At 39.4% G+C, this 20,958-nt stretch overlaps 1 pseudogene; it reads left to right on the top strand.

The window, feature by feature from the left end:
• Positions 1-1,072: 1,072 nt before the first annotated feature.
• LOC138330775 (uncharacterized) lies at positions 1,073-20,261 on the top strand (annotated as a pseudogene).
• The last annotated feature ends 697 nt before the right edge of the window (positions 20,262-20,958 follow it).

Here is a 20,958-nt window from a genome sequence, read left to right as displayed (position 1 = left end):
GCTTCAATGTTTCCGTAAAGGTGGTTTCTTGGGTGAATATGATGTCTGCTTTTTGATTTTGTATCCATCTGTAAAATCTGTTTCTTGCTGATCCTACAGATCTTGAAATTTTCAAAAAGCGTAGATCCATAAGCTTAATAAATAATTATTTACATGTTTAGTCTTTTTTATTATTTATTGTCTTTATTATTTTTTCTTTGTTTTCTCTGCGGGTGTCATAAAATAGTATACGCAAAGATAAATACATATCTGACCATATCCAAATATAAGGTTATTTTCTTTTAAAGTCATATCACATGCATGCTTTAAATATATTACACATCTAATGTACATGTACATATAAATATATAAAAAATGCATGATGGGTTAGATATTGGTAGTTTAGTACATTATTTTGTATTCTATCTCATTCATTTACTTAAACAACTGAATGCGTGTCTATATTTCAGTATGTCTATAGTAGTGTGTAATATAATTGCTGGAATTCTAAGTCGATGACCATTTTCCTTTCTTATTTAACATTCGGATTTGCTGATCATTTAAGACCTCTGCTGGCGAATTGGGAGAATGTTTTATGCGACTTGATGCCTTTATCCCAGACTTTGGTGTAGTTTTCGTTTCAGCTAAGTTAGAGTTCGACCAGCTTGGTGTATCCTTTGTTTTTGAAGGCTTTGTTTGTGTTCCCTTACACTTAACTTCAGTTGTTTGGTAGGATCTTTATGTCTGGATTGCAGGGACAGATCTATGGTCTTCTCTGTTTTAGTCTCCACACTGGAGTAAAACTCTTTATCGGTATCGTCACGTCTTTGCTGTTTGACGACGTCGTCGTCGCCGTCGTCACCAAGTTCATGTGCGTTATTTATTTTATGACTTTGTCTGTGTTACCAAGATCTTCTCGGTCTGATAGAATAGGTTTGGAGCAATCAGAAAGCTTATGTCCAGATACTCCACAATCTCTACATAGCCAGTCATTAGGACATTGACGAAAAGTGCGTACCTCACTTAGGCATTTAGTGCAGTTCAGCATTTTGTTTTTATATGTGTATGTCTCTTTAGGCCTGTAAGTGACGATATGGCGGTATGTGTGCTGGCATTTTGTCAACGATCACAAGACGATCACTCGTTTGGCAGCTGGTGGTGTTGCCGTCCGCTCTAAGTCTTTCTCTGTATAGATTCACTATATAACACCTCATAATAAAAAGTTATCTAACATTCTGACAATCGTCGACAGACAGATGCACATTTTTTACTCTGTCTGCATTTTTTTCATTTCAACAAATTTTATTGACATATTGATGGTACAGTCAATAGGATGGAACAACAGGCTAGGCCTATATAAGTTACCTCCATTGGTGGATGGAGTGTTTATATATAAATCAGTTATAATATCTATACATATATTGTTACATTAATATTTTTGAAATGAAAAAAATATAATAACATTCAGGGGAGGTAACTCAGGTTTAACACAGAAAGACACACCATAACACACACCTTACACACAATTATAATCTAAACATGAGGATATAGTGATCATAATATCAATATATATATATATATATAATGTATCATATTGAATATGTATATATGAGACAAAACATTTTTATGGGATAATATACAGTTAGGTGGATTAATCAAAAGTCCATGTACAATATTACACAGGTAATAACCATCCAAACTGTTATTGTTTGAAATATACATAGTTCAATATTTTATTTTAGAAATATGATAATATGATAACTCATTAACTGTTGTAAAGAATCATAAACTACATAAATGAAAATCAGTTTTTAACACAGAAACACAGCAATGCTGCCCAACTAGTTTCCAACTATTTCAAGGATTTTACAAAATTACATATTCTTAATTGATATGAAAAATATTCTATGAATAAGTCCAAAGGTCAATATAAAGGCTTACTCTAGCTTATGCAAATTAAAACGTTGAGACATTCCTATGAATACATAAATATCTTTAAGTATTTATCTATTTGTATTTATACCACAATCAGGACATCCGTATAGAAATGTGTCAATACTTATATGAGTATGTGTATTAGTGTACCTATTTAGGTTTTGGAGTAATTCATTGCGGGAATCATTGTAAAGGGGATTTTCTCTGTCTGCAATTGTGTCGCATCTAACCTGAGTCCGTTGCTTATGACTTTTCATTGATGTGTGCCTATTTCGCAGGTATATGCCAGTTTCACGAGTTTCTGTTTACATGATTGTCTACTTGTATCCACCATATCCCTCCATGTGGCCTCTGTAGGGCCTTTGGAAATAGTCATGATCTTTGTGTGGTATCTAAAATCTGATTTACATATGATATTATGAATCTCATTGAGAATGATGAACTTCGTCAGTCCATTGCCACTTCGTTCTCTCTATTCTCTTCTTTTCTCTTTTTCCTTTTTACTTAGTATTTTATCTTGCTTTTTTAAAAATGAGTAACTGGCAAATTACAAATGTCTTTAATCTTTGAATCTAAATTCAAAAATACGATCATACTGCATAGGAACTACATGATACTGTAAAGCCCTTTGTTTACACGGCAACTAGTTTCTTGGTTTTTATTCCTGGCTCCTTTTCATTTAGGACTAAATTTATTTGAATGATTATATATGATCATATATGTTCATTGTATATATATTTATATATCATAAAGGAAACTCGAAAAACTGATAACTAAGTATTATATACAATTAACATATGTTAATGTTATATGTTATGTATATAGATAGAGTAAACTTTGTCATTTCAAGTAATACCTTTGGAGTGCATTATATCTAACAGCATTATCTATCTACACTATTAGAGAACAGAGAAGTACATAAATGCATATGACTATTTAGATTTAAAAAATATATTTATGTTAATGTCATATGTCTATGCTCTTTGTATTTATGCAAAATTTCTTCAAAATAAAAAAAATAGGAAAACATCTTGTTTCTATGGTTTCTTAATTCATTCTATATATACCTTCATGCTTGTTAATCTGTCTTAGAATTACACTTCCGTGTACTATCATGTGGGCAACTTTGATGGCCAGAGACTTGATATACTTCTGCTTCTCTGGTAGATCATCAGAGACTAAACCACAGTGATGGCAGATTTTACAGCATAGCCAAAACCACAAACTGGATAGCAGAGTCTACAGATCAGCCTAAACCACCGTTATAACAGAGTCTACAGCACAGCCAAAACCGCAGAGATAGCAGAGTCTACAGCACAGCCTAAACCACAAAAATAGCGGAGTCTACAGTACAGCCAAATCCTCAGAGATTGCAGAGTTTTCCGAACAACCTAAAACACAGAGATAACTGAGTGTTCCGAACAGCCTATACCACAGAGATAGCAGAGTCTACAGCACAGCCTGAACCATAGTGATAGGAGAGTCTATAGAGCACAGCCTAAACCACAGGGATAGCAGAGTCTATAGTACAGCCTAAACCACAGAGATAGTTGAGTCTACAACACAGCCTAAACTACGGAGATAGCAGAGTCTACAACATGACCTATACCACAGAGATAGCAGAGTGTTCCGAACAGCATAAACCACAGAGATAGCAGAGTCTACAGTACAGCCTAAACAACAGAGATAGTTGAGTCTACAGTACAACTTAAACCACAAGGTAGCAGAGTCTTCATCACAACCTTAACAACACAGATAGCAGAGTCCACAGCACAGCCTAAACCAGATATAGCAGAGTCTACAGCACAGCCTAAACCACAGTTATAGCAAAGTGTACCGCACAGCCAAAAAACACAGTTACATGTATAGCAGAGCCTATTTCACAGCCTAAACCACAGAGATAGCAGAGTCTACAGCAAAAGCCCATACCACAGAGATAGCAGAGTCTACATCACAGCCTAAACTACGGAGATAGCAGAGTCTACAACATGACCTAAACCACAGAGATAGAAGAGTGTTCCGAACAGCCTATACCACAGAGATAGCAGAGTCTACAACATGACCTAAACCACAGAGATAGCAGAGTGTTCCGAACAGCCTATACCACAGTGATAGCAGAGTCTACATCACAGCCTAAACTACGGAGATAGCAGATTCTACAACATGACCTAAACCACAGTGATAGCAGAGTGTTCCGAACAGCCTATACCACAGATATAGCAGAGTCTACAGCACAGCCTTAACCACAGAGATAGCAGAGTCTACATCACAGCCTATATCACAGAGATAGCAGAGTCTACAGCACAGCCTAAACTACGGAGATAGCAGAGTCTACAACATGACCTAAACCACAGTGATAGCAGAGTGTTTCGAACAGCATGAACCACAGAGATAGCAGAGTGCTCCGAACAGCATAAACCACAGAGATAGCAGAGTCCACAGCACAGCATAAACTACAGATATAGCAGAGGCTATATCACAAGGTTATCAAGGGGTCATCGGGGTTCAGAAAAAAAAAATATTGGTTCAGAGGTTTGGTGTAGGGAGGGTGCATGCGAATCCCTCCATGTACACCAAATCATAATCAGTGGCGAGATCAAAACTTGGAACCAAATCCAGAATTGGGTTGAAAATGGACCCTCGATGAAAACTGACCTCAGGTCTTTTTTCAACGTTGAATGATGACCCGAAATGCTGTTGTATACTGATATTTAAGCGCATTTTACACATAGATCCGTTGAAAATGGACCCTGTTGAAAACTAACCTCATAACAATGTTAGTCAGTTGGAACCGGAACTGAAACGTTGAAAATGGACCTCCTTTAAAAATTGTTGTCGGGTATTTTTTTAACATTGAAAACTGACTCCGAATGCCATTGAAAATAGAACATGCCGTTGAAAATTGACAGCTTTGGGAAAGCGTTGTCGAGATCTACTTTGTAGCGTTTGTTTGTTTTTGTTTGTTTGTTTGAGTTTTACGGCCCATCGACAACTAAGGTCATTTAGGGCCAAACTACAAATCATGCATTATTTTCAGGATAAAAGATCAGGGTAAGAAAAGGCAGGTAAGGAGTAAAAACACAGATTGTAAACGTTTATTTGATAAAAAAAAGGTTTGCATGGGATAAAATAGTTTTAGCTAAAACACATGAGAAAACTCATGCACAAAGTTGATGAAACGATGAAATGTTGTGTTGATACGATGTATAATGAGAAAGCGTTCATATTTTGCTTAAAATACCGATCTCTTTGAGATAATTAAAAATACGATTATGTCTCACGGCATGAAACAAAGTGTACATGTCGGAGACATCGTAGTATTTATCTCGTATGTGTTTAAAATCAATAAAATATGCTCCACTGTGAGAGGAGAATCTCATGCATGGCATGTAGGAGGATCCTCCCCTTTCAATAGATAGGAATGTGTAAAATATGTGTGTCCAGTTCGGAGCCGAGAGAGAACAACTTCCTCTCTGCGGTCTCTCCGACTGGACAGTTTAGGATTAAGTGTAGGTTGAATTTTAAACGGTTTATTGTTTGTTCCGGTAGACCACCTTTGTTGCCAATGGTGTTTGATGGCTGACTGAATTGAAGGTTTGATGTCGGTGTATGGTAGTTTCATATATGTTTGTGCTAGGCGAAGAGCAGTCTTAGCTGCTTTATCAGCCTGTTCATTCCCCTTTATACCCACATGACTGGGAATCCAGAGATAAGTAATTTGAGTTTTAGAAGATAATCGGAATGTTCGGATTAAAAGATTTTGGATTAGAGTATTTCTAGGGCTTCTTGATTTCAAAGCCTGAAGAACCGAAAGAGAGTCTGAACAGATGATTGTCTTTTCAATTCGGTGTTCTTCGGTATGGTCAAGCGCCAGACCGATAGCACATGCTTCCGCAGAGAAAATGGAGGCAACATCCGGGAGTCGGATAGAGGAGCAGTGATTAGATGTACAGCATGCTGCCGCAACATTATCACCATCTTTTGATTCGTCAGTGTAGATCTGAACATGGTCAGGGAAAGCCCTAATGCACTCCCGAAAGGAGGATTTGTGTTCTTCGGGTAATGCACTGGATTTTGCCCTCTCATGTAGAGATAAATTGATATCAGGTGTTTGAATGAGCCATGGTGGTACATCCGATACTGTGTACTCGTCAATGGTGTCGAAATTTATATTTAGTTCCAGCAAAAATTTTGAAATTCTGATGCCAAATGTTGGTATGAGCTTTTGATTTTTTGTAAATATTTCTTGATGTTGTGGATTGAATACAAGGTTAAATGCGGGATTTTCGGGGTTGAATTTCAGTTGAGCAGCATACTGTAAGGATAATTTCTTTCGACGATCGTCTAGAGATGGCTCATTAGCTTCCACATGGAGACTCTTCACAGGTGTTGTTCGAAAAGCTCCAAGTGCGAGACGCAGTCCCTGATTCTGTATAGGGTCAAGCATCTGTAGATAGGAGCTGCGAGCCGATCCATAGACAATAGAGCCGTAGTCAAGTTTTGATCTAATAAGTGCCCGATAGATACGTAGAAGCATTTCACGGTCTGCACCCCAATCAGACTAGGAAAGAACTCGTAGAATGTTCAGCGCCTTCGAGCACTTATCCTTCAGATGTTTGATATGTGGAACAAAGGACAGTTTCGAATCAAATATTAGTCCAAGAAATTTAGTTTGTTCAACTAATGGAATTTTAATTCCATTGAGTGCGAGGTCAGGATCATTGTGTGGTTTTCGTTTTTGACAGAAGTGCATACAGACAGTTTTTGATCTTGAAAATCTGAAGCCATTTTCGTCAGCCCAATTTTGTAATTTGCCTAAACATTGTTGTAGTTGTCGTTCTATAGTGTGCATGATTTTGATCTGTAATAGATCAAGAAATCATCCACAAATAGAGGCCCTTCCGTAGATTGGCCAAGACATTTAGTTATGCTGTTAATTTTTAGTCCAAAAAGTGTGGACGGACAGGATACCACCCTGAGGGACGCCCCATCTCCTGCGTTTCTGTTTCTGAGAATAAATTGAACCCGTTCGAACTTTGAAATGCCATGTCAGATATAAAATTTGATATAAACTTTGGCAAATTACCACGTTTACCGATATCATGGAGATATATATTTGCCAAGTTGTGTCGTATGCCTTTTTCAAGGTCAAAGAATACGGCCACAAGATGTTCTCTCTTGGCAAAGGCTTCTCGTATAAATGTATTCTAAACTAAGTGGTCTACCGTTCCCCCTGCGGTTTCTAAAGCCGCTTTGCAAAGAACTTAAAATATTGTTTGATTGAAGGAACCAAACTAATCTAGTATTTATCATACGTTCTAGAGTTTTACAAATACAACTCGTCAATGAAATAGGACGATAGTTATTGGCATCGATTTTTTTTTTTTTTGTAGCATCTTTCCCGGGCTTCGGAAGGGGTATAATAGTAGATTCCTTCCAAGACTCGGAAATTTTGCCAGAAGAGTAAAACTTGATTAAATATAGTTAAAAAGACATTTTAGTGAAGAGTCTGGTAATTGTTTTAAAAACATATATGGAATTTCGTCTGTCCAGCTGCCGAGTCCTTTGATTTCTCAAGGGACTCGAGCAATTCTGGTATCTCGAAAGGCCTATTGTGTAACTTTCACTATTGGAGGGGGAGGGGGTAAAAATTAAGGTGGAACAAATTCTTTTTGAAATTTTTGAAATTTTTTGGAATGATTTTTGGGACGGGGGTGGGGGGATTTTTAGGAGGGGTGCGGGGGGGGCGGTTTTTGGGGGGGGGGACGGGGGGGCTATTTCGGATTTTGTGGGGAAAATATTTTTTTTTGGGGCGGGGGGGGGGGGGGGATGGTGTTGCTTTTCTTTCCCACGGGATTTTCCCAATCAATTTCCCAAACTTTTCTTCGGGGATGGGGAGGGAATTAAGGGGGGGGGGGCGTACTCTTTCCGGGGGGGGGCGGGTGGAGGAGGTGGCGGGGGGGGGGAGGGTGGGGGGGCGGGGCTTTAGCTCTCCATAGTGAGGGGTTGTTAGGGGGGGGGGGCAGGGTGGGGGGGGGGGGGGCGGGTGGGGGGAGCGGCAGGTTGGGTGGGGGAGGGGGGGGGGGGCGGGGGGGGGCGGGGGGGGGGATCGGTCGGTGGAGCGGGGACGGGGGGGGGGGGATGTGAGGAATGGGGGGAGGGGGGGGCGGGGCGGGCGGGTCGGGGGGGGGGGGCGGAGTGGGGGTGGGGTAGGCGGGGGGGGAGGGGGGGTGGGGGGAGGGAGGGGGGGGGGGGGGGAGGGGGGGGGGGGGGGGGGGGGGGGGGGGGGCGGGGGGGGGGGGGGGGGGGGGGGGGGGGGGGGGGGGGCTGGGGGGTCAGGGGGGGGGGGGGGGGGGGGGGGGGGGGGTGACGGGGGGGGGGGGGGGGGTGGGGGGGGGGGGGGGGAGGGGGGCGGGGGGGGTGGGGGAGGGGGGGGGGGGGGGGGGGGGGGGGGCGGGGGGTGGTTTAGGGGGTTCGGGAGGGGGTGGCGGGGGGGGGGGTCGGGGAGGGGGCGGGGCCTGGGGTGGGGGGGGCGGGGGGGGGGGGGGGGTCGTGGTGGGGTGAGGGGGGGTAAAATGGGGGGGGGGGGGGCGGGGGGGGGGGGCGGGGGGGGGTGGGGGGGTAGGGCAGAGTGGGGGGTGGGGTGGGGAGGGGGGGCAGGGGCCGCGGGGGGGGGGGGTATTTAGGGGGGGTGGGGGGGGGGTTGGGGGGGGGGGGGCGGTGGCGGGGGGCGGCGGGGGGGGGGGCGGGGGTGTCCGACAAATGGGGGGGGGGGGGGGGGAGGGGGGGGGCGGGGCTCGGCGGGGGTCCCATGCGCACACAAATTTTTTTTTCTTTTTTTTTTTTATAAAAAAAATAAAAAAAAAAAAAATTAGGTGAATGGGGGGGGGAACCCATGAGGGGGGGGGGGGGGGGGGGGGGGGGGGGGGGTGGGGGGGGGGGGGGGGGGGGGATCTCCGCCCCGGGCCACCGTTAATGTAAGATTGTAGTGAATATCCCGCCAACAATCATTAAACACTGAGGGCCACAGATGCTCCATCTCAAAATGAGTTTTTGTGACCCACCGGAACACCAGTCACAAAAAAAAGAAAAAACCCCCCAATCACTCCGACAATTCACCTATCAATCGCAAAGAACCCCCCCCCTCCACCAACCGCCGTCCAAGACTCAAAAATTGTCCATCCCGAACATCAAAGATCAACGTTGACTATCGGGGGTAGCAACCCCTGCCAAACATCCATATAATCCAGAAGAAATGATGGAAAGTGGCCATAACATAACTATCAGATTTCACTGTGGGTAGGTAAGCGAGAACAAGCCGAGAGGCAGAGGGGGGGGTGTAAATATGATGGCGACAGAAACAAGAATTTGGTTGTCTTACCTAGAAGGACATGAACCTCGCCGAGAGCAGTAAAAAAAAACCAAAACAACACAAACAACAACCAAAAAACCGCCACACCCTCCCCTCCCGCCCTCCCTCCCAACAACTGCACCCTTTTACAACAAAACCCCCCCCCACCTCACCCGACAATAGCCGATGGAGAGCCCCCTCTTGCACAACCTCAGGGCACACGTGTGTACACCATCCCAAAGGGGACCCCTTCATGAGCCTGCCCATGGGTAAAAAATAAATATGGCCCTACACTGGTGACTCAGATTATCACCCCTCTGCGTCAGAATGAGATCAGACCATGCTCATAATAGACCCAGACCCCAACCTATCACCCGATCATCCCCGCCCACACCACTACCCCTCCATGCTACATAAAATTCTTACCCACACCACACCCCCCCAGACTCATAGTGGTTTTTGTTGTTTTGCTTGCCCCAATCCAACAAACAAAGTACTAAAATAAACTTATCCGGCTGCACTATTGCTCTCCCAAGCTCCATAACCACGCGTAACCCGAGGCTTAGGTAAGGTAGTTTGATCAAAGTCTATAGGGCTCAGAAGCATGTTTCTAATGTTTTAGTAGAATTTTTTTTAAATTTTTTTGTATAATACTAAACTTTTTATTATTTTTATTTTTTTTTTTTTATTTTTTATTTTTTTTTTTTTTTTTTTTTTAATTTTTAATTTTTTTTATATTAAATTATTATTTTTTTTTTTTTTTTTTTTATTTTGGTTTTTTTTTATTATTTTTTTTTTTTTTTTTATTTTATTTTTAATTTTTATTTTTTTATTTTTATATTTTTAATTAAAATTTTTTATTGTTTTTTTTTAAATTAATAAAAAAAAAAAAAGTAACATCAACATGCTGAAGGTTGGATATATCATTTATAGACTAGGTAATTGTTCTGTAAATCTGATATTATTATTATCTATCAATTTGGTTTGATCTATAATGTCACTGAAAGCACAAGAGGCATCGCCATCTTATAATTTTGAAATGTTTGTTTATATGTTGTCTATGTGTAAGCTTGATTTTACTAAATAATTCATTCGCTCAGGAATATGTTTTGCATTTTGATCTTGTTTCTGTAAACAAACATATTCATCCTAAATTGAATAAGGTTAACTCTATATATGAATCAATTTAGTCTGTTTAAAAAAACAAATATGTAGTAACAGTTACCTCCCTTGTTATATTTAAAATCAATGTTTCTGATAGGATTCATGTTTAAATGTTTATCATAATTACCAAAAGTTCTTTGATTGAAATAGATGTATTATAATTGTATCATAATTGATCAATGGATATAAATATTGATTGTTCTTTATCCTAAATAAACAGAAATTAAGCTAAGTATATAAAATATCTAGAATTACTCATTTTGGAGAATTTATAGGTGCGAATGGATTATTCGCTTAATATTTTATTGTATTCTTGTTCGAAGAACTATTCTCTCATAGAATTACAAGATATTCTATATATTAAGCATAGTGTGGTAACTATTCATTGGTTCATGATCAGTTTGATCATTTTCTCTTGTGTAAATTAAGTCTTCAGTTACCAAATTTAGATTTTTAAACACATTGTGTTTACAGATCATTTTTTAATTAGTTAATAGCCAGTTATTGTATAGTTTTGGTTTATCTAGTATTCAATAACAATTTATGGAGTTAATTATATTAATATTCTCATTTGAGTTTGTAAATGATGAAATAATATACATTAAGCTACATAAATTGAAGATATATTTATAAATAGGAATTTCCCTTTATTAGTGTACTTAAAGCTGAATTCCAGTATAGATATATTTTATTAACTTATCGACAAAGGTCAAAGTTTATAGAATTACAATTTAAGATTACTAATTTCTTTATTATTCTGATTATTTTCATCATTATTGTCGTTTCTATTATCATTAATTTACTCTCTCATTACCCCTCTCATTGTCAAGTGAGTTCTACCATATAATTGATTATTTGCTAATTTTCCCCAAATTATTAAACTAAATTATCAATGTGTTCAGTGTTGTAGTAAACCTTTTATTGTAAACTGTACTGCATGTTATTTCTTGGATGTGTTGTAAACTTATAAGTGTAACAATTTAATCTTTCCATTGTATTGCAATGTGCTTTTGAATTGAGCACTCTTGACCAAGGGACAATAAAGAGGAAAAATCTTAGAAACACAGCTCTCTCTATTATAATTTACTCAGAACGACTAAACCCGTTGAAAACTTGGATGAGTTTCCTTCTAGATTCCTTATGAGAGTGTCGCAGTAAATAAACCAGGCCCTCCTAATTAACCACAACAACCGGTATCCACAACTTCATACGACACAAGGAGCAACAGCAATATGTCGTTAACATCCGTCCGCCCTTCAATCTGCATCGATACTACAGTACCGACATAACATCAACCTAAACTCTCTCACACAAAGTGGAGCGCACAGCCACAACAGAAAACCACATCAACTTATCTTAATAGTCCGAGAATCGTCATCAAGCGTTTTCAGTTCTTTCTAATAAGCCAGAGGCAGCAGAGATCCTAACCGCCCACCCCCCCACCTCCAACATACACAAACATTCATTACAGACTACGCAGCCTATTATCATGTCAGGTGTTGGTGTAACTCTACCAAAGTTTGACGGTACAGATCCAAAAAGAAATATGGTGGAGGACAATGCAGTCATGGAGACGATTCCTCAAAGTTAGTGAGGAGGATGCAATTGCAGCATTTCGGATGTACTTTTCAAGGGTCAGCTCAGGTATGGTACAACAGCCTACCAGAAAAAACAACTGTAAGCAACCTTGCTGACTTTAAGACAGCGTTCGATGAACGTTTTGATCACAAACAAATTAATATCAAATTCATGTCTCTGAAGCAGACACAAGATGAAAAAAGTAAAAGATTACCTTCAGCGTGCAGAAAAAGCAGGCTTTAGGTCAGCGCATGCCTGAAGAGGCAAAAAAATTTTAATTATAGTACAGGGACTACTACCATCACTTCGAAGGTGTGTGCTACCTAAAGAGAACCGAAGACATTTTGTGACCTTCGACATGCTATAGATTTAGCAAACGCTGAACTTGAGTGTGACTCTCAAACTTCAACTGAAATGGTGCAGATGTTTTCAACACTGATGTCAAAGATTGAAAAGTTGGAAACAGTACAAGTAAATGCAGTCCAGAGCAACAGCCAAGCAGCAGAAACTCAACAGTCGTACCAACCGTCACATCAACACCAGCCTCATCATCACCAACAACACAGACGACCTCAGCAGCAGCACCATCAACAGCACCATCAGCAGCACCATCAGCAGCACCATCAGCATCAGAATCGGGATCATCAGAGATACCAACACAAACATCAATCGAGGCAGAACAGACCTTGCGGTTGTGGTAAAGTTCTGTTCCATTAGACAAGAATGTCCTGCATTTCATGTAATATGTAGCATTTGTAATGAGTACAGCCACTATGCTAGGCAATGTCCTCTAAATAAAAGGGTAGAGGCAACTTTAACAATAGGTGCTAGGGATACGCGCCTAATCCCCAACAAGGATAGGCACCATAACTCAGCTAACAAACTAATCAAAGATGCTAAACTGTCTCCAAAACCTCCCACTCAACCAGTTAAACTACTAACTCCTAGTGAATGTGTGTGTCATTGGTGACAGCGGGTCGATAGAAATTCTGTAAGTGTTGAGGTCAATGGCCTTCCAGTGAAAGCACTGGTTGACACAGGTGCAACTATTTCTTGTTGTAGCCTTGCCTATGTTAACGAAACTTTCCGTTGACATATCAAACTTACATAAATCTGACCTTAGTGTTCGAGTAGCTGGCGGTGAAATTCATCGCAGTCTTGGTGTCCTATGTCTCTCTATTTCTTTCGGTAATGTTGCAATTACTCAGAAATTTCATGTTTTTAAAGAATTTCACCAAGGAATGATATTAGGTATGGATTTTATCTGGAGACAATGGTGCTATTTTTGACACATCAGCAAAAATTACTACACATAAAAGACAGCACACAACAGAAACAACCTTTTCAATAGACGTAGACATAGCCCTAGCAAGAGCAAAAATCATCAGAAGTAATTCCAGCAAATAGTGTTTATCAGTTACCTGTCAAAGTATCACATTTACCCTTAGGCTCTCTTGTGATCCTGGAACCTTCCCCATCTCTCCCTAAATTAAAATTAGCAGGAGCAAAAAGTATAGCTTACATTAAGAAAGGGAAGTTATCTTGTATGCAAATTATGAACCCAACTGACAGGGATATAAAAATCAAAAAGAATCAAACAGTTGCATCAGTCTCTCTTTTTGAAGAAAATTCTATCATGTCGCTAGACACCCCCAATAGATACTTCCATTACTGAAGACAATGCAGTTCCAGAGAACGACCTATCTTTTGACCTTCAGACCTCCAATCTCTCTCAGCATCAACAAAATCTTCTCTCTTCTTTTCTTCTTAAAAATAGATCAGTTTTTGCCACTGACCTGTCAGAGTTAGGAAACACTCTTGAATCACCACATCGAATAGAGACATTTGATGAATCCCCTATTCGCCAACGATTCTATAGACAAAGCCCTGAAGTAAAAGCAGAAATGAACAGGCAAATTCAAGAGATGCTGGATAATGACATTATTCAGGAGTCAACTAGTCTATGGCAATCACCGGTAGTTATGGTCAAAAAGCGAAATGGTCAACTGCGCTTTGCAGTAGACTATAGAAAGCTCAATGCTGTTACTAAGCAAATCTCCTTTCCTCTTCCACGTCTTGATGATGTATTTGATTCAATAGGTGAATCGCATGCTCAATTCTTTTCTACTCTCGACTTAGCTTCTGGATTCTGGCAGATTCCCATGGACCCTGACACAGCTCACAAATCAGCTTTTGTCACTCCATCAGGCGTTTATCAATGGAAACGCATGCCATTTGGTTTAGTGAATGCCCCCGCTAGCTTTCAAGCCCTCATGACCAAAGTTCTGAGAGACTTGAATTGGAAAACATGTCTTGTCTATGTGGACGACATTCTTGTGTATTCACGCACATTTGACGACCACATCCGACACTTACAGGAAGTGTTTGACAGACTTAAACTAGCTGGCCTTACACTCAAGCCCAGTAAGTGCTCATTTGCTCGTCCAGAGGTCCACTATCTTGGACACGTCATTTCTAAAGACGGTGTGAAAGTAGACACCTCAAAAACAGACGCTGTCCGTTCCTTTCCAACTCCTACTACTCAAAAGCAAGTACGCTCTTTTCTTGGACTCTGTAACTATTACAGAAAGTTTGTCAAAGACCATAGCAAAATCACAGCTCCTCTGAACAAACTACTCAATAATGACATAAAATTTGAATGGACATCTAAATGTCAACAAGCGTTTGATACCCTAAAAGATGCCTTAACATCTACACCTGTCTTAGCTTATCCAGATCACACAAAAACTTTCATTCTTACCACAGATGCTTCCACTGAAGCTATAGGATATGTATTAGGTCAAATTGACGAACACAAAAGAGAACAAGTCATTGCATATGGAGGTAGATCGTTGAACCAGCACGAACGTAAGTATAGTGTCTCAGAACAAGAAGGACTAGCAATTGTTGAAGGTATTAGAGCTTATCATGTCTATCTCACAGGTAAGAAGTTTAAGATCTACACAGATCATAGTGCTCTAGTTTGGCTAAAAACGATAAAACCAGAGTCAACAGGGAGACTCGCCAGATGGTCAGTATTATTACAAGGATACGATTATGAGATCATTTACAAAGCAGGACCAAAGAACGTGGTAGCTGATGCTCTTTCACGTCGTGAGTATGATAATGATACAACCCCCGATGTAGAAGATGTATTACCAAGTGCTGAGGTAAGCAATATTCAACCGAAACAACACAAACCTCTACAAGTTAAATTTGTGTACAAAGGTTCACATGCTAGTGCTAAAATTAATGACACGGTCATGGAGGTGAGTGACTCTATTCCAGCAGATAATGTATCAAAACTTCAGTCAGAATGTGCTGATTTCAAAGGTATCTATTCATATCTAACAAAAGGAGATTTACCAGATGACAAGGCTTCTGCAAACAAAATTCTTTATCTTTCAAACCAGTATGTTGTTTTAGATGGCGTTCTATATCACATGTACCAAACCCGTGCTAAGCGAGCACAGAATTACTTCAAACAATTGGCAGTTCCCAGATGTCTGCGGGAAGATGTGCTCTTGTCATATCATGATTGTCAAGCTGGTGGAGCACACCTTGGTCTTGATAGAACTTATCGAGCTATTCAGCTGAAATATTTCTGGCCAAAGATGTACCAGAATGTAGCAGACTACATCAGGTCATGTGACACTTGTCAACGAATCAAAAAGCCCATACATCTTCGTCATGCCCCATTGACCCCAATGCCCGTTACTGATACCTTTCAAAGGCTTCATATGGATATTCTAGGTCCAATAACTACATCAAAAGAAGGATACAAGTATATTCTACTTATTGTAGATTCATTTAGCAAATGGCCTGAAGCATTCCCCATTAAAAACTCAGGAATCAAAGGAGATTGCAGATGTTCTCTTTAGAGAGATATTTAGCAGATATGGAGCACCCCAAGTTATTGTCAGTGATCGAGGTCAAAACTTTCTCAGTAAGTTAGTCACTGCAGTTTGTGAAATTTTCCAAGTCACTCGACACTTTACAAGCTCGTACCACCCGCAAACCAATTCTACGTGCGAAAGAATGAATAGCACTCTAGCACAGTGTCTAAGAGCTTATGTTGACAAGAACCAGCAAAACTGGCCCAATTTTCTGCCTGGGATTCTCATGTCCTTTCGTATGAGCCCCTCTACTCAATCCTCAGACCTGTCTCCATATCATATGCTCTACGGTAAAGAGATGAACCTGCCCTTTGACACATCTCTCATTCCTAGAGACGGCTTAAACAAAGATGCTAAGACTCATGTCTTACAGTTACTGAATCATCTGAAGTATGTGAAGACTGTAGCTGAAAGGAATATAAAACAAGCACAAGCTAAGCAAAAAGAACATCACGACAAGAAAGCGTCTGTTCCCACGTTTAGAATGAATGACCTAGTAATGCTTCATACAACAAAAGTACCACAGGGTTTATCACCCAAACTCCACAATCCTCTTGATGGACCATTTTATATTGTGGATATAGGACCAAATCACACATACAAACTTCGCAGGTGCGATACACATAAAGAGTTGAAGTCTCTTATAAATGCAAACAGGCTGAAGCCATATACCAGCTCAAATCAGAAACCTAAGTTTGATACACCTAATGTACCAGTGGTGAATCAACCCATAGCACCACTTGTGGCTCCTAGAGTGCCACCCGCAGCACCAGTTGCAGATAATGATGATACCCCTGACCTTGGGACACATATGACAAATAGTCAACATGACAAAAGTGCTGATGATGCAAGTCAGCCAGGAAATAATGATATTCAAACCATGACTTATCCTGTTGAAAAGTTACTGAAATGCAGAACAAGAAACGGTAAAAAAGGAATATAAGGTAAAAATGGATCGGATACAGAGATCGAACCTGGGAACCAGTTGAAAATATACCTGCAGAAATAGTGAGAATGTTCCATATAAAGCGTACGCAGTCAGGAAAAAGCGAGAAAAAGAGGCAAACAGTCAAAATTGACTTGTTTCTCACAATGAATACGATCCTATATAGAGGATTATCCCTTAGACAACTATAGTGGTACCATCTTACTTTACTTTCTCTCTGTCTATCGAATAATGTGTTAAGATCTTGGCAGATCTCTGTCAGTTTAGTGCTTAAGAGTAGTCGACGACTCTTTATCGGCATATTATACGATTAATCTTTATTTTCCCCTCTATGTCTTCTGTAGGTGTCTTTGGTCTTCCTCAAATGTGGAACGTGATTGTGATGGCCCTCCTCTGCTTGCCCATAGTGTTTAGTGAATCAACATCCGTGCAAAGATTGAATTATGGCATTCTATTTGAGCCAGCGCAAAAGTTGCATCTTGGACAGGAATATTGGTCCCACACCTTTAAAATACCACTACCAACAAGCTTGTCACTACCAGACATCGTCCCTTGCAAGAGAAGAACATGTGAGTCTGCTAACTCAGTGATTCAAACATTGAACAATCTTCGTACTCAATGTATGGCAAACGTTAACGAGACTGTGAGAGAATTGCATCGGTTAATTTCCACATTCCTACCTTCCAAACAATTCACCATTCAGTTCACGTCGAAACAAACGAGGTCTTTTTGATTTTATTGGAGAGATATCCAAGTCTCTTTTTGGTACAGCTACTTCAAGTGATGTTTCAAATCTCAAGCGTCATATGCAGATTTTGAATAGGAATAATGTTAAGCTAGCAAAAGCTATGGCAGACGAAGCACACCAACTTACATCCTTCATTTCTACGGTAAATGATCGATTTGACAATGTTATGAATGCAATCAAAACAAACCATGATCAAACAATAACTTTATCTAACCAATTTGCCAGATCTTTAGATGGAATAGAACACGAATTTGTACTTTTGGAAAAGATGATGTTAATGCAAATTAACGCTACAACAATTCTAGACAAACACCTAGAACATGCTAAATTAGCCATTCACATGACTTATTGAAAGGAAAGTTATCTCCATTTCTTCTTGCACCTCATGTTATTGATGACTCCCTGAAACAAATACAAAGTATCATAGATAGGAAGTTTCCGGGATTTAATATAATACATAGGAACCATTGTATTATTACTCATTCGCACGCTTCCTTTTTGCTAGACACCACGGAAATTTGTACATTCTTTTGCAAATACCAATTTCTACCTTTGTTGAACCACTTTCTTTGTATAAAGTGTATTCTGTTCCTGTTCCACTTAACGCTTCGTCTACTCATGCTACACAGCTACTTGGCACCCCAGACTACTTCTTACATACACATGACAATCAGCACTTCTCAACTCTTTCACATGACCAGTTGAAGTCATGTTCAGGTGATAAAATATTGTATTGCCCTTTTCAAGTTGCTTTGTCCTCAATTGCCAAACCATCATGTTTATCATCTGTGTTCTACAATCACAAGGATTCAGTGAAACAAAATTGTGATTTTAGATTTATCGCAAATGCTCTTTCGCCCAGTATTAAGGAACTGGCCCCCTCTACATTACTTTTGTATCATATCACTATGCTAGCCTTGGATTGTCCTTCAGGACAGAGAATCATTAAAGGATGTACTTTTTGTGTTATTCAAATACCATGTAGATGTTCCCTTACTTCAAACAATCTGTTTATGCCACCTCGGTTAGGATCATGTAGAAACGGAACTAGTGATATCTCAGTTGTCCATCCCATCAACTTAGCTCTATTACAAGAATTTTTTCCACCATCTGAACATTCATCAATATTAGGTGATACGTCTTCTTCTGAGTTTGTTTACATTAAGCTTCCTTCATTCAAAATTTACAATCATTCTTTCTCTAAGTATCTTGCAAATGATAACCAGTATGATCTGAGCTTGAAAGAAGATTGCCCAAAAAGCCCAAAAACGTGAAACTGTCTTCTCCTCTTTAGCTGAATCAATGATAGAAGGTCAGATTCCTTTTGAGACAGTTAATTGGCCAGATACTAGTGGTGTTATTGCTTTAATAGGAACAGTTACCTCTAGCATAGCAATTGTATTGGTTTTCTATCTGTATGCTAAACTTAGAAAGCTTTCTGCTGTAGTTCTTCTTGCTCAAAAGTCTTCTGCCTTTACTGTTCCACCTGTAATTCCAAGTTTTCACTATCAAGCCTTACCTGACCCAACAACACCTACTCTCATGTCAGAACATGTATACAATTCACTGCTAACACCATGGCCATATGTCACTCTTTCCCTTCTAACAACTATCTTCATCCTTACTGCTGTGTATGTAATTTGGAAAAAGCTTATTAAGACTAACAAAACCTCTCTGTTTGTTGAACTGACCAGTGGTCACGAATGTGAACTTGTTAGAGTAACTTCTCTACCTTTGTGCCCAGATAACTGGACATTTTGCCCTCCTATAGATATTAGTAACATTTCTATTCATGGTAAAATCTTCCCAATAATTCATTTTGATTGGTCAGAATTTTATGTCATTAACAACCATACTAAACATCGCATCTACCCCTGCAAATCTTATCGAGTCTCACCATTTCGAGCTAGAAAAATAAAAAGAATTTTGGCGCAGCCTTATACAGCATATATTTTGCTTGCACATCATGGTTATTTCTCATTGCTTAAGTGACTGTACTCTGTAACAAATGGGACATGAAATGTCTATGAACAGAACTGCCTGTGTACCAAACATGCATGTAAATCACACAAGAATTGTAGATTGAAATGTGATTATATTATGAGCTCATTGTAAATACTGTAAATTTTTGTTCTCAAATGTGTACATTATTTTTGTGATCATTTTATGTATGATGACTTGTAAATTTCATTTTTTTTCTCAACGAATTGCATTGTAAAGAATTCTGAACTATGATCCCTTTATAATACTGTGAACACATGACAAGCCTATTTTAATTTTATTCACTTGTCGATTACTAATTTTCGGGACGAAAATTTTTCTAAGCAGGAGGGATATTTCATAGTGAAAAATAGTGTGTTATTTTGTTTTATTTTTAACTATGATTGATTTCATTTGTTCAAATAGTTTTTAATTCAAACTTGTTTTATTTCAATTTTGAAAGTTTCAATAATTGTAATAAGAACGTATATATATGTATATACTAGTGTAAATTCATTACCTATAGCTTGCCTTAGGTAGAAACATAATAGAAACTTCCGGATTAATGTGTCAGAAAAATATGAACAAAGGACAAGTTTCAGAGCTGTAATAAGAATTACTCAAAACCCTAATTTAAGAGCTTAAGTGTTGACAGCGCCGGATATTGTTACCTAACCAGATCTTTGTCGGTAAAATCAGACACTGCTATAAGGTCTTTTTCAATGTTTACGCGAAGGTCATTAATTGCTTTTGCCGTAAGCGCGTCTGACCACTCGAGTCCGCAGGTTATGATCTAACGATCACTGCGCATGTGCACCTGTCGAGATGCTGATTTCGGTTAACTGGTCTGGTCACTCTTGACCAAGACCAATAAAGAGGAAACATCTTAAGAAACAGCTCTCTCTATTATATTTACAGGTAAGCACAGACTTTGATATTTTGTATGTTGTATAGTGTATAACTTGTATATGATAATTATGTTAAAGTCAATGTATGGAATGTTTAATTATTTAATTCCAAATCAATTGTTTTTGATTAATTTGTATTATTTATTTTACTTGTGTTTTATATTTGTAAAATTCTATACTGAAAGCATGTTGTTATAACCAGTTTAAATATTGCAAACTTGGCCACTTTGTAATTACTGGTGTGCAACCTAACTTATGCGAGTGATGAGAGTTACTCCCCTTTGTTGGTTAGCGCATTTCCTGCGTTTTACAAAATTAACAACTCGAGAAAGAATCTTCTTCGTAAAATGTTTTCTAAACTCATCAACATGCTGAAGGTTGGATATATCATTTATAGACTAGGTAATTGTACTGTAAATGTGATATTATTATTATTTATCAATTTGGTTTGATCTATAATGTCACTGAAAGCA

The sequence above is a fragment of the Argopecten irradians genome, chromosome 9, assembly GCF_041381155.1.
Source record: "Argopecten irradians isolate NY chromosome 9, Ai_NY, whole genome shotgun sequence".
Classification (NCBI taxonomy): Eukaryota; Metazoa; Mollusca; class Bivalvia; order Pectinida; family Pectinidae; genus Argopecten; species Argopecten irradians.
Note: the sequence above shows the minus strand (reverse complement) of the source record. Positions and strands in the feature narration are given on the sequence as shown.